The sequence below is a fragment of the Crocodylus porosus genome, unplaced genomic scaffold (assembly GCF_001723895.1).
Source record: "Crocodylus porosus isolate Cpor-Errol unplaced genomic scaffold, CroPor_comp1, whole genome shotgun sequence".
Lineage (NCBI taxonomy): Eukaryota > Metazoa > Chordata > Crocodylia > Crocodylidae > Crocodylus > Crocodylus porosus.
Window position 1 is genome coordinate 88,216,460 of NW_017728947.1, and position 13,083 is coordinate 88,229,542.

At 41.6% G+C, this 13,083-nt stretch overlaps 1 protein-coding gene and 1 long non-coding RNA gene across 3 annotated transcripts in view; one reads left to right on the plus strand and one right to left on the minus strand.

Moving 5' to 3' along the window:
- Positions 1–13,083, minus strand: part of RPS6KA5 (ribosomal protein S6 kinase A5) — a 155,796-nt gene that overhangs the window by 99,466 nt on the left and 43,247 nt on the right. The gene's annotated exons all lie outside the window — the stretch shown is intronic.
- LOC109321683 overlaps positions 1–13,083 on the plus strand; it is an 18,476-nt gene that overhangs the window by 2,298 nt on the left and 3,095 nt on the right. Inside the window, exon 2 of the long non-coding RNA XR_002104143.1 lies at positions 3,996–4,076. This is a non-coding gene — a long non-coding RNA (uncharacterized LOC109321683). The remainder of the gene's footprint in view (positions 1–3,995; positions 4,077–13,083) is intronic.

A 13,083-nucleotide genomic window follows, 5' to 3' on the forward strand; every position in this document is an offset into this window, starting at 1 on the left:
CAGTTTGGCCAAGAGGTGATCATGGGATACCAGATCAAAAGCTTTTCTGAAGTCAAGATATATGACATCAATTTCTTCTCCCTCATCCAGGTGATAGGTGCATGATAAACATAAAACAAAAAAACAGTTTATGTCAGCAGTTTAAAATGCCATGCACTAGTACTAAATTCAGGTTTTGGACCAGTATCGGCCAATATGGTTGGTTAATCATCGCTGTCAATATTGATTAAGAAAATCTTTACTGGTGAACCGCTAGTTATTGGCTAAGTAAACGTAAATTATGTAAATAGTTTGTCACCACTCTAGGTCCTCTTAAAAGAAACAATAATATAACAAAAGAGAAGCAGACAAAAGGTTGAAGGCACTAGCCTACATGCAACTGTTAGATGACGATAACAACATTTAGCTCAATGGAACTGATTCAAAATTAAGACTCTCTTCATGTTATCAAAGGTTTCTAAACTCCACTAGAACAACTACTTTGAATCATTAATCACCTGAATAATTTATCCCATTTACTTTGTAAGCAGAAATATTCCATGAGGATCCATCCCACAGATGCACACACACAAACTGAGTATTGTAAAATACGTGCATTTGCTCCCAAAAATTTCAAATCTGATAGAACATTGAACACTATGTAAAACAAATCCAGGTGGTTTAGTATAATTATGAAGTTAAGACAACAAGTGAAGAAAATAAACTCTATTGTGCCATGCTGGGGCTAAAAGATGTGTTATTTTACTGCAAGAATACATACTAGCAACTAACTGATAGCTGTAAATTCAAACAGAAAAGATGCAAATATGTCTTCCTATTTCTCTAAATTAAGATTTTATTTTCACTAATACCTGTATCAGCAAACACTAAATGAACAGTAAATACCTGTAATCAGAAAAAAAGTTCTGAAAGTAAGGTAATCTAAATTCCAAGCATGTCTAAAGATCATGAAACATCTTAAATAGTCTTCACTCTAGAAACATGAACAGCATGACTCATCTTAGTAAATTATTGACTATTCCTCATAGAAAGAGTGCAATTTTTTTTTGTTCTCAAAGCACCTGAAAAAACCAATAAAACCCCCTATACGAAAAAGGATTACTTTTGGGGTATATGTACCCAAACAAAACTTGAGACTTTGTGATTGCATACATAAATAAAATTTTACATTTGTTTAATGTCAGCCTACTAGCTTGCAGGATAAAAACTTGTAAAATGATTAGGGCAATTAAAAAAATGGTAAGGGACAAAAATGATAAGAGGTGATTCATCCATCACACCTAGGTATGCTTTACTATATGACTCAGATAAAATAATGATATCTATTTTGTTACAGGTTGATATGTATCAAATCATTACTATGTCTATACCAAGAAATTCCTCTTTTATCAGCATCATATACTATTTATCTTAGTCTAGATCAGCGGTTCTCAGCTGTTTTTAGACTTGAGGCATCCCTTCACAACTTTTGTGAATTGAGCAGTACTGCAATTAAGAAACAAAAATATTATAGTGCTTACCTGCTTGCAGAGGGGCTAGGCAGTGGTCAGGCAGAGACTACCAGTAATGCCAACTGTTGCGAATCCATCACAAGGCTTTGGATTTCAAAGTCAAAATAACTCCAACTTGCAATCTCCCAATCCAACCTTAAAATCTCCAGATATTCCCAGCTGGAAAGTGGAGGGAAGGGGGAGATCAAGGCCCCACACACTGAGGGAAGGAGTGGAGCAGGGGCTGGGGTAAATGGAGTCCCAGGGCCGGGGCAGGTTATCCAGAGGTGTGGGGGGAGGGGCACAGCCCCTTCCAGCAGCACCCCCACCCCCGGGAAGCATGGCAGCATGTGCCCTGCATGGGACAGGGGCAGACTGTGGGCTGGGGCTCTGCTGCCTTGCACCAGGAGCTCAACCACACAATGGCACTGCTGCCCACTAGGCAGGCAGGGGACACAGGGCACACTGGCCACATGACACTTCCCTTGCCCACCCAGTGGCAGTAGGCACTCTAGAGTCACAGCTGAGCCCCCAGGGCAAGAGCAGTAGGCCCTGAGCCCACAGAAGGCAGCCTGCCTCTGCCTGTGGGGGACACATGCCCCAACACTTCTCCTGGGGGGGGGGTGCGGCTGCATGGCCACACTCCCCACCAGCACCTCTGGATGACCCACCCCTGCCTCTGCTTCTGCCCCACTCCCTCCCTCACTGCACGGGCTTCAATCTCCCTCCCTGCCCCTTTCCCTTCCCCCCCCTCCTGCCCCTTTCCCTCCACTTACCAGCTGGGTGCGGTCTCTGTGTGTGTGAGCGCGCATGTGCGCTCCTTACTTCCAAGGCACAGTCCGCCCAGTCCCACTGCTGCTTCTCACTCCTGACCCACAGTACCCCGCATCCTGCCAGGGTGTGGGGACCCTCCTTCCCTGGGCTCCAACCCCACCCCTATGGTCCCAACACCTTCACGAATAACCTACACACACTTCAAAAATAGCATCTCCTGATTTATGTGCCAATCTTGATTTTTTTAGAGTTTGTCTCATAATTTTTGGCATGGTGGGTGGGGTTGGCAATACCGAACTAGTCTAAGCTTGCACTTGCCTCCTTACACCTCATGGCACCCTTCAAAGGATCTTGAGGCACTCCAGGATGTCCTGGCAACCTGGCTGAAAATCCCTAGTCTAGACCCTGATCTTGTAACCTAGCATTTATCAAAGTAACTGGGACTTTGCAAAAGTATGCCTACATGAATTACACTGAAAGAATAGACCAAAAATCAGAAAGAGCTCTGGTAGTTCTGAAAACTTCACAAAAATGGAAGCAAATAGGTAAAAACTGTAACACAGGTCAGGCCATAGCATTCTCAATAAACCTTTCCCCTACTTATAGTCAGAGATCAAGTTTTTCTCATATTCAGCTTTCCTTGGGTATAAGAAATAAATCAGATATATTGCTGGGCTAGTTAAGCACCACTACAGATGCAGTGAAAAAACAAGGAACTTACAATCTAAACAAGGTTAAGTAAGGAGATATGAGGTAGAATGCGAAAAGTAAGTTAACAAAAGTAAGTTACCAAACCAAAAACCACGTGATGTGCTTGATACGAGATGTTCATGCTATGGGATTTCTTAAAATCAAATTTTATTTTTATAAGTGAACAGTATCCAGAATGAAGGTGTTGGTAAAAAAATGCAGGGATACTAGCTAAAGAGAAATTCAAAGAGGGAAACAAAGACTGTACAACAATACTAGTTGGAATGGGAATTTTGTATTCTCATTTTTTTTCTGTGAAGGATATTAGCATACTACTAGCACTAAGAAAATATTAAAATAATTATGATACAAAAAAGCAGGGAAGATCTTTTAGAGTGTACTCAGGAAAGAGAAAAGCAAGTATCAAGGATATTGACAAAAAGTATGCTACAACCAGGCAATAATTTTTATATCGCATTGCAGGCACACTTGGCTGGAAAACACAGATACCACATGTACTCATGTACTACATGTATATGTTTACCAGAAGTTGGCCTTCCAAAATTGGGGTGCATGGCTTAAGCAGGGAAGCTGATTTTCTGCTAATAGAAGCATGGATATGCCATAAAATTGTTGTTGTTCCTTTTCCTTCTCTTCCTGCCAGCAGCTGCATGGCGGGAGAAAGACTCCAGCAGGGGCAGATGTGTGTGTGGAGGGTGGAGGGGGAGGGGAATGTAGAGGTGGATAATGCAGGATCTAGGAGGGTGTGGTTGCACCCAGCTTTGAAATTGTTTCATCCTTTAATACTGCTTGAATAGAAGTGTCTTGGTGGCTGCCAGGCAGTTGGATTTAAACTTTGGATGGAAGGATGAAACTGATTTCAAGACTCATCATCTAATTTATGTGATTCCGGCTAATTGCTCTTCATTCCACTGGTCTTTTCCTTCATATTTGCTCTTAATGTTCATTAATCAAAGCCATCCTTTGTCTGGTAATTTTGCAGTCTGTTAGCTACTCCTGGTCTCTCTTCTCATTTCACAGCCCTGCAGGCTGTTTTTAGTTCTTTTTTAAATCCTAGGTCTGCCCATGGAGTCAAGTCTTCAGCAACAGCTACAATTTCAAGTTTTGACTGAACTGTCAAAAGCTGTTGACACTTCAGTTGTGAAAAGGTTAAAACTGTAGCTGTTATCTGAGTAGGAAAGGGAGGGTGAGTAAGATGAAGATTAGGCTTTGTCACTGCTGTATACAGTCACGGCTCTGGGAAAAAGTCTTTTTTTCCTTTCATTTTGACTTTGCAAAAACAAGGTGTGTACCTTAGTCTGGGGCAGGAGGTATGCAAAGAAATACAACTGTTGCTCTCTTCACAGGAATTACTGAAATGCTGAACAATAAACAACAAAAGATTTGGGTTTAGGGACTTCTAATTACCATATTTACTCAAATCTAAGACAACTCTGAATATAGAATGACCCCTCAACAATTAGATTCTATATATGGAAAATGTATATATTTCTTATAATTTTCCAGGTATTGAATCCGATTACTGGAGGATTGTCTTGAATTTATCCCCATTCCACTGCTACATCAGGGGAAATAAATCTGGGGGGGAAGGGGTCAGCTTCCATTTGCCTACCCCCTGCCAATTTTTTTCCCCTTCTCCTTACTGTCAGACCCTGCTCTTCCTGAGTACACGGAAATGAGCAAATCTGAAATCAATGACCTTGAAATAAACATACCTATAGCAACTTGTAGACACGCAACTTATTACTGGTACCCATTAACTTAATTCATCCAGCATTGATGCATTTTAGTTGTTTTGAAACTGCTGTAAGCTTTAGCACAGGTACTCTGTAAGCACACATTTTTAAGCAGCACTTTTGTCCCTACTAGTACAAATTACACATTTTATTTTTATGTTTATTAACAGTCCAAACTTGCTTGCTAATTAAATATTAAGCCAATTCAATACCAAATTCAAAAACTTCAATAAACAATTAACTTACCAATTAAATTGAAAGACAAATGCCAAAATGTAAATACATATATTCAATAATATTCATTTCTTATCAGCTTAACTGGGCAATATGTATAGTCAGTAACAAGCATGTCTTAACTTGGCAGTCAATCATAGACATCCCACGAAGAGGTTTTCCCTGGCCAGGGTATCAACCACCTTTACAATCATGGGCCTTTCCCTGCCAGGAAGCTCACTCAAACATTAAGTTGGGGCCAGATGGTTCATGATTTACTGCATCATTCAGTGGGCTGGGCCCAAACAGAATCAACAGTGTTTTAAGCCATGGCGACCCCACAGCACAGCACGTGTGTGTACTCCAGATACCCCCCACACAAGGGAACCAGATCCAGCTCCACTGAAGGTGCAAGGCAACCTGGCCCAGCTCCACCTCATGAAGGGCAGGGCCACACTAATCCTATGCAGTCAGGCTGAAAGCAGAAGTAACAGAGGGATTCTGGGTCAATTGTTTGGGCCCTGTTGGTGATGTATGTCAGACATTTGAGGCTGGTAAAGAAACAAGAATCATTGGAAATGGGAAAGAAAGGCACAGTGCAGCTGTGGGAGTGAAGAGGAAATAAAAACATATGTAGTGTAGTGGCTCACCATGACTGCAAAAAAAGTCAGCACTGAGGGGAACTGTGCGCAACAGGCACAATCTTAATAAAAGACAATGCATCTTGTTCAAATAGGCTGTGCTAATCTATTCTCTATCAGTATGTTCAACTAATATGAGCCATGTGTTTTATGGTTATGCTCAGTGCTAGCTGCATTTTATCAGCCTCAGGTTGTTTCCATTACTGAGCACAGCAATTGCCAGCAGTTTACTGATAGATTATTTATTTAAAGAGGTTTCCTTGTATGCGATATAAGACATGGATGGGGCTCCCCCCACCCCATGCTGACTGGGAAAAAATAACCTCATCTTGTATTTCAGCAAATACGGTATATCTGACTTCTACCAAATACACCAAACCAAGCTTCAAGAGTGAAAAAAAGAATCAACAATGTGCTTATTTCTTCCTTCCCCAATTAGTAATACCAAATTCAGATTTCCATTTTCAGTTTCCATTTCCTTATACTCGATTCCTATTAGCCATCCTGTCTCTGTGCCTTAATCAATATTGTTGTCCTTATTAAAAACTAAAGCAAATTATTCATTTAATTTTGGCCCATACCAAGATTCTCTTTAATTGCAGTGCCCCTCCTCACTGTACAGAATCATCACATTTTTCCTTATTCTCTTTTTTATGCATATAGCTAAAGAACCTTCTATAGTTTGCTTTTCATTTCTTTGCAAAGACTAACTCAGCTATTTTAGCAATTTCTCAGTTTATTCCTATACTTTCTCATCACTAAGATATTCATTTCTTGGCTGATCCATTCCTTTTTCTATTCTCTGTGGATTCCCTGCTTAGATCAAGAGTTCTTTTTGAGGTGACAATTAATGCTGTTAATCTGGAGCCCATCCCTACAAGTTTTCATCCCACTGCTTGAAATACAAATTTGAGACATTTTTGTACCTTTGACGTAAAGATATTTCAGGTCTTCTCCAAAATCAAATCATTGGGCTCTTCAGTACAGCTGACTTCACTAACTAGTTCCCTTAATTTCACAGTTTGCCCTTTTTGATCAAGGACCTTAATAATACACTACCTTTATTCATTAATTAATTGATGAGTACACCATACAACATTATTTTCTAGGACCTGTTCTTCTGTAAAGTCTTTATTGCTTATCTTAGTCAAAAACAGCATTTCTACTTGTTGGCTGAAAAATCATAGTCATATTTTCCAAAAGACAATTCCTTTGGGCTCTGGCAACAAGCTATGGTTATGACAGAAATAAATGTTTCTATTACTTCCCTACACTGTTTAACTTATTTTGGGCTAATTTGTTGAAGTATATGAGAATTGTTACATAACAACATCAGTTATAATTGGTTACTTTCCATCATCTTGCCTTCCAGTTTTTTTTCTAAATTACATCAAAAGAAAGGAAGGAAATTTAAGTGTTGATAACATACATTAGATCACTTACATTTACATGTGTATTTACTAATCCCAGATTAATGAGAAGGTATGAAACAGAAGACTTGCACAGATCACCTGAAAGTGTTGTTTAAAGCAGGGGTAAGTAAGTATGCCATTGGGGATACTTAACAAGGGGCTAAAGGGTATGTGTCAGCGGGCAGCACTCACTACCCCATGCTGCCGCCTTCCAGGAGCAGGAAGGAGCCTTTGCAGGCTGCACAGGCACCTCCCAGCCAACCAGGCACAGGAAGGGGGGCAGCTCACATGCAACTGCTGCCACCCACCACTCCATGCCTCATGCAAGCCCCTCCCTACCATCTCACTGCCACCCCCCCCACTTTACATCTGGCTGCTTACACCCTCCCCCTGCTCCACCAGAAGCGTACCCAGAAGGGGTACACTCCTTAAAAAAGGTTGAAAACCCCTGGTTTAGAGTAAAGCAACCTGTAGAAATCCAAAATGCCTTTCTCACCTTGCTCTCTTAATGGCTCTTAGGGGCTACAGATTTTACCTGTATAAAACCTGAATGGCTCACACAGTACCCTGACATTCCATGTTTCTGCTTTTTCTCCTTTTCCTCTGATACTGAACTCAAAAAAAAGAGAAGCTCATATACTGTAACCTGCTCTGAAGAAAATCACCCCTAGATAACCTGCTTTAGGCCAACCAAACCAATACTATAGAACTACGCCTCTAAATTGACACAGTGGATACTACTGACAGCAAGGCACACTAGCAAAACATCAAAAGGAAAAGGCAACGCAAAAGGGAGCCAAACAACAGAAAACAGAACAAAAGAAAATGTAGCAACTGTGTTGTGGCATACAGTAGCATAACATGAAAGTTTAGGGGACATCTATCAAAAGGTAGAAGTCTCAAAGACTGGGAACCACTGACGTAATGACTTATTTTAAGTAATTCTGTGTAGGAAAAAAGACGACAAGGTAAAAAAAAAATCTGGAAGATATCTGAATGAATAAAATACACCTTTATTATATGGAAAAGGTTTTCCACATATTCCATATGAAGTCATTTAAATTATATATAGTTATAGTTCTGTAGGGCAGGAGTTAGTGGAAGTTCTTTCTGATATTTTCTTAATCCCGTCACTTTATAACTTCAGTATGTTAATTATCCATCATCTGGTAAGTAAAATAATATCCATAGTTGGCAATTAACATGCCTTCAGACATCAACATGTTCTGTCTTGTATTATTCAAGATTACTTAACTGTTAAATAACCTGAAAGCACTTTGGGGACTCTATACAACTCTATCATCAAAAATATTCACATTAGTTGGTATAATAGTACAAATCTCAAGCTGCTAAAACAAAGAAGCATATTTTCTTATATAATTTTAATTGCATTATGGCAATGCCTGGAAGCTGCAAATAGGATCAGATCTCCATTACACTAAGTGCTTTAGAAATGCATCAAGGATCATCTTTTACATTAAGAAAAAGAAACATATACAAAGAAAAATCATACAAATTGACAGAGTCTTTGATTAGATAGGGCTATGTGTAGCACTGCAGACACAACATTAGAAGAAAAACTATTGTGCGAGAGAGACTGTCCCTAGAAAAGACTATTCAGATGTTCGGGGCAACAGGTACTGCCCAGACTGCAGAGCTGCACCAAAACAGGTCATCTATGCAGTAAGCACAAATGAATGTGGCCACAGGAAGCTATGTCACAGGGCGGAATTTTCCTTTGATAAGCAAGCTCCCTAAAGGAGGAACATGCACTATGTGGAAGGAATACGACTCCTTAGGGCCTCACTGACAAGCCTCCTGAGCTTGTCAAAGTCAGCTTTCCTGAAGTCAAGGACTTTGGTGTTGCTGACTAACTTGCCAGCTTTATGGCAGATGGTGAAGGTGATCAGCTCGTGGTTGCTGTCATCCACCTTCAAGAAAAAACTGGATGCTTATCTTGCTGGGATCCTGTGACCCCAGCTGACTTCGTGCCCTTTGGGCGGGAGGCTGGACTCGATCTTCCGAGGTCCCTTCCAGCCCTAATGTCTATGAAATCTACGAAGTCGATGAAATTTGCAGCATGGATCCAAAAAACCCCAAACCAACCCAAACTACGTTCTTCTTCACTTTTAATTACACCAGCCAATTCACAACTTTCCTATTGTCTACATGAGATAAGAGAGGGTGTTTTAAACAGGTTAACTGCTCAAAAAGAGCTTCAGTTCTAACAGGAAATTTACCTAGCCCATAATTCTTCTGCTGAAGCAAGCAGAGGCAACTATAATATGGAAGACCTCCAAAATAACCTCAAAGTCTTCCCAGAAGAATCCACCGATCTGTTTGCTGATTCCTGTTAGGAAACTTCCTTTAACTAGTAGGGGGAATGTCTCATCAGTCTGTAGAAATGTTGCTATATCAGACCATTTTAACTTCTATTAAATTGTTTTGGTCAATCTGTCTAGAGTTCTGCCTTGGTTGTGCCACTGTGCCCCAATAAATATTTATTTTTATGCCTCCATTTGCAATGGACTTCTTTTTGGAAAATGGTCCAGTCTCGATTACTAAAACAAAATGACCTGAATAAACTAGAAAATTGAGCCAAAATCAATTAAAGATGAAATTCAACAAGCACAGGTGCCAAGTCTTGCACTTGGGATGGAATAACTGCATGCACATATACAGAGTGGGGAATGTCTGGATAGGCTACAGTACAGCAGAGAAAGACCTAGGGTAACTTCCAAGAAACCCCCAATGGATCAGATGCTGAATATGAGCTAACAGTGTGCTTTTGTTGCAAAAAAGACAAAAGGATATTAAGTTGTATTAATAGGAATACAGTTTGCAAATCAAAGAAAAGTGATTCTACCACTATTTGGCACTGGTGAGGCCTCACTTGGAGTACTGGGTCTAGCTTTGGGCCTCATGCTTCAAGAAAGATAAGAATAGATTGGATAGAGTCCAGCAGAAAGCTATAAAAATTAGTGGAGGTCTGGGAAACATGACTTATGAGGAAAGACTGAAAGGACTAGGGTTATGGAGTCTGGAGAAGAGAAGACTTGTCAAATGCCTGCTCAGTCTTCAAATACCTGAAGGGTGATTATGAAGAGGATGAAGATGTGCTTTTCTCTGTGGCTGTAAGGGACAGGACTAGAAGCAAGGCCTCAAGCTGCAGCAGAGGAAATTTAAGTTAGCAATTAGTTGGAACTTTCTGACTATGAGGATGGTTAAGCATTAAAATAGGCTAGAAGCTGGACAGACAGACACCTAACTGGGGTGGATTACTGGTTGGAAGCAGTCCACACTTGGGGATGACTTGTGTTAGAACAGCCTCCCACTTCAAACCACTGCTGATCCCTGCATTCCCAGGTTTTTTTTTTCCTTTTCTAAAAACTTCTCCTTCCTCCTTTCACATGACCTACCCCTGATCTTTATGAATTGCATCTCTGGACTCCCTGAAGGTAGGAATTTCCATCTAACCAAAACTAAAGGTCATATGCATTTCTCTTTCTGCTTGAAAGGCAGCGAGATGCAAGGAAAAAAAAAGGCCGTCTGTCCTTTCCAAGGCAAGTGGCTTCCAGCTCCTAGAGTACCTGAAGGTATCTTTGATAAGCCGAGGGATCCAAGTTTTCCATTTCCCATAGAAAATCGGAGAAAACCATGGATTTCCTATTTTCATCAGAGAAAACATGGATTTCCCCTTTAACAGAGAAACCTGTGGATTTCCCCCTTTGCAAAGAGCTCTGCAGGCAGGCTGAGTTCCAGCCTGCAAAAGCTGATTGCAAAAAGCGTGAGAAAGCCCCAACCCTGCCCAGAGGGGCAGGGAGAAGGGGGAAGGTGAGGCCTGAGGCTTTTAGTCCGTCCCAAGTTTTGGGTCAGGCTCACTTTCTTTCTGGAGCCTATGAAGTGGTAAGTGGGGCTTGTAGGGGGCTGAGGGGTTGACCAGCAGGGCTGGGGGGGAAGCTGGCTGGGGGCTGAGGGAGTGGAGAGGTTTGTAGTCGACTGGGAGGTTTGCAGCCGGCCGGGAACTGGGAGGTTTGCACCCATCTGGAAGCAGGGTTTTTGCAGCCTCCCCACTCCTGGCCAGAGTGCCAGGCTGGCTGCACATGGAACCCGAATAGTGTTAGCAACCAGATCAGGCTCAGCTCCTCCATATACAGCTTCCCTTAAGGGCCAATAGCGTGACTTACAGTCCACGTGCAGCTGGCTCGAGGGCCACTCCACATCTTCTCCCCACTCCTCCCCACTCCCTCAGCCAGCTCCCAATTCGAGTGTGGCCAGTGTCCACACATGCACATACAGATTTATACACACATGTACACCAATAGCTGTGCACATGGGTATGCATACACATGTATATGTGCACAGGTGCACACATGCACATACACATATGCATGCATGAAAGAGACATACCAGGAGGGCTGGGGAGATTGTACTGGGAAGTGAGGAGCACCAGCAGGGACAGGGGGCTGTGGGGGTCCTTTAATTTTACTCGATTTTGGGGTTTTTTTAATCAGAGAATTTGCAATGCTTTTAATTGGAGAAAACCAGGATCCTTGATGATGAGTGAAACTATAGGAAGAATACCACTTGCTGCTGAACTAATAAACCTAAGGCTACATGCAGGGATAGATGCAGAGAGAGTAGAGTGGTGCAGCTATACCCTCCTTCAATTCCCACAGCAGGTACAGCAGGTATAGGAAGGAAAGGCCCATGAGAAAGCTTGCACAGCTGCCCTGTGCTCTCTCCAATTCAGTGATGGTCAGGCCTATTACATTTCCATCTAGAAAGACCACAATATGATATGATCTATGATAATATGACACATATATCTATAATACATATTGCGCCGATACATCGGTCCGATATCAGATTGGTACTGATATAAAGAAAACTGGCTGTATTGAAAATCGGCCCAATGGGGCTGATAATTTGGCCAATAAATGCCCGTTCATGGGCACATCTGCAGCACAGCACTCAGGCAGTGAGGAGCACAGCCTGGCAGCAGATTCTAGGTGGAGAAGGAACTAAATAGTTGATAACATATTCTGTCCTCAGAGGGTCCAGGACAATTGGGCCACAATATGTCGTCATAGTGGATACATCTGGCTAAAACAGTCCAATCTTGAACACACAGGAATATGTGCTCCGAAAGTAGAATGCTTTGTTGAACATTGTATTTCAAACTCCAAACAGTTAAGCAACTTTTCTTCTTGTAGGTTTTGGACAGGATCATGATTGAGTAACTCTTAAATGGGATCATTGTGACATTTCAGATGTGACTATTTAACAGGCTTGGGGTATACAACCTCCCTGGTGCCTGATGCCCTCTTGTGGTCAGACTTCCCTGCTTGCAGTCTCTGATCTCCTCCTATCTCTTGCCTGCCACAATTTGATTTTATATATTTAAGGGGAGGCTGCCTTCAGAGGCTGGGGTAGCTGCCTCTTTGTTATATTTTCTTCTCTGTCTAGCCCTAGGGGCCACTCCCCTCTACCTGAATCCTTGAGGCTACTCTACCCAGACTCCACAGGATGTACTTCCCCTTCACAATGGTACTAGTCATGTCTTGGGGTCATGTTTCTTCAAGTAAGGACTTGAGACTATTTGTCAGCAGTATTATAAAAAGCTCATGCTAGGGGAAAAATTGTAAGCAGAAAGTTTTCCAGGATGATGTTTCAAATCATATGATCCCAAAATTTACCACTGAATACATAAGCACGTTAGCAAGGTAAGATTTTAATGGCCATGGACTTGAAAACCAGTTGATGTCCAGAATAGCAGTCACCCTAGAATCTAGCACAAGAACAGCTTCTATTCTCCATGGTCCATAAGGAGGCAAGGCAAGAGAGTGGGTATGACATTTTTCTCATGGCAATTTTTCTTACTGTGTACTGTGCACATGTCCTTCAAGTGCCTCTTTCCCACATACATTAAACTTGAGTGTCCACCATTTGCAAATATATTTAACACCTAGAAACTCCTACATTTTTACAGAAGAGTAGGTCCAGAGGGGGAAAAACAAGAACAATTCTCCTAGGAAAACTATCCAGCTATACGCACTATTATTCATAGATTCATAGATTCATAGATGCTAGGGTCGGAAGGGAC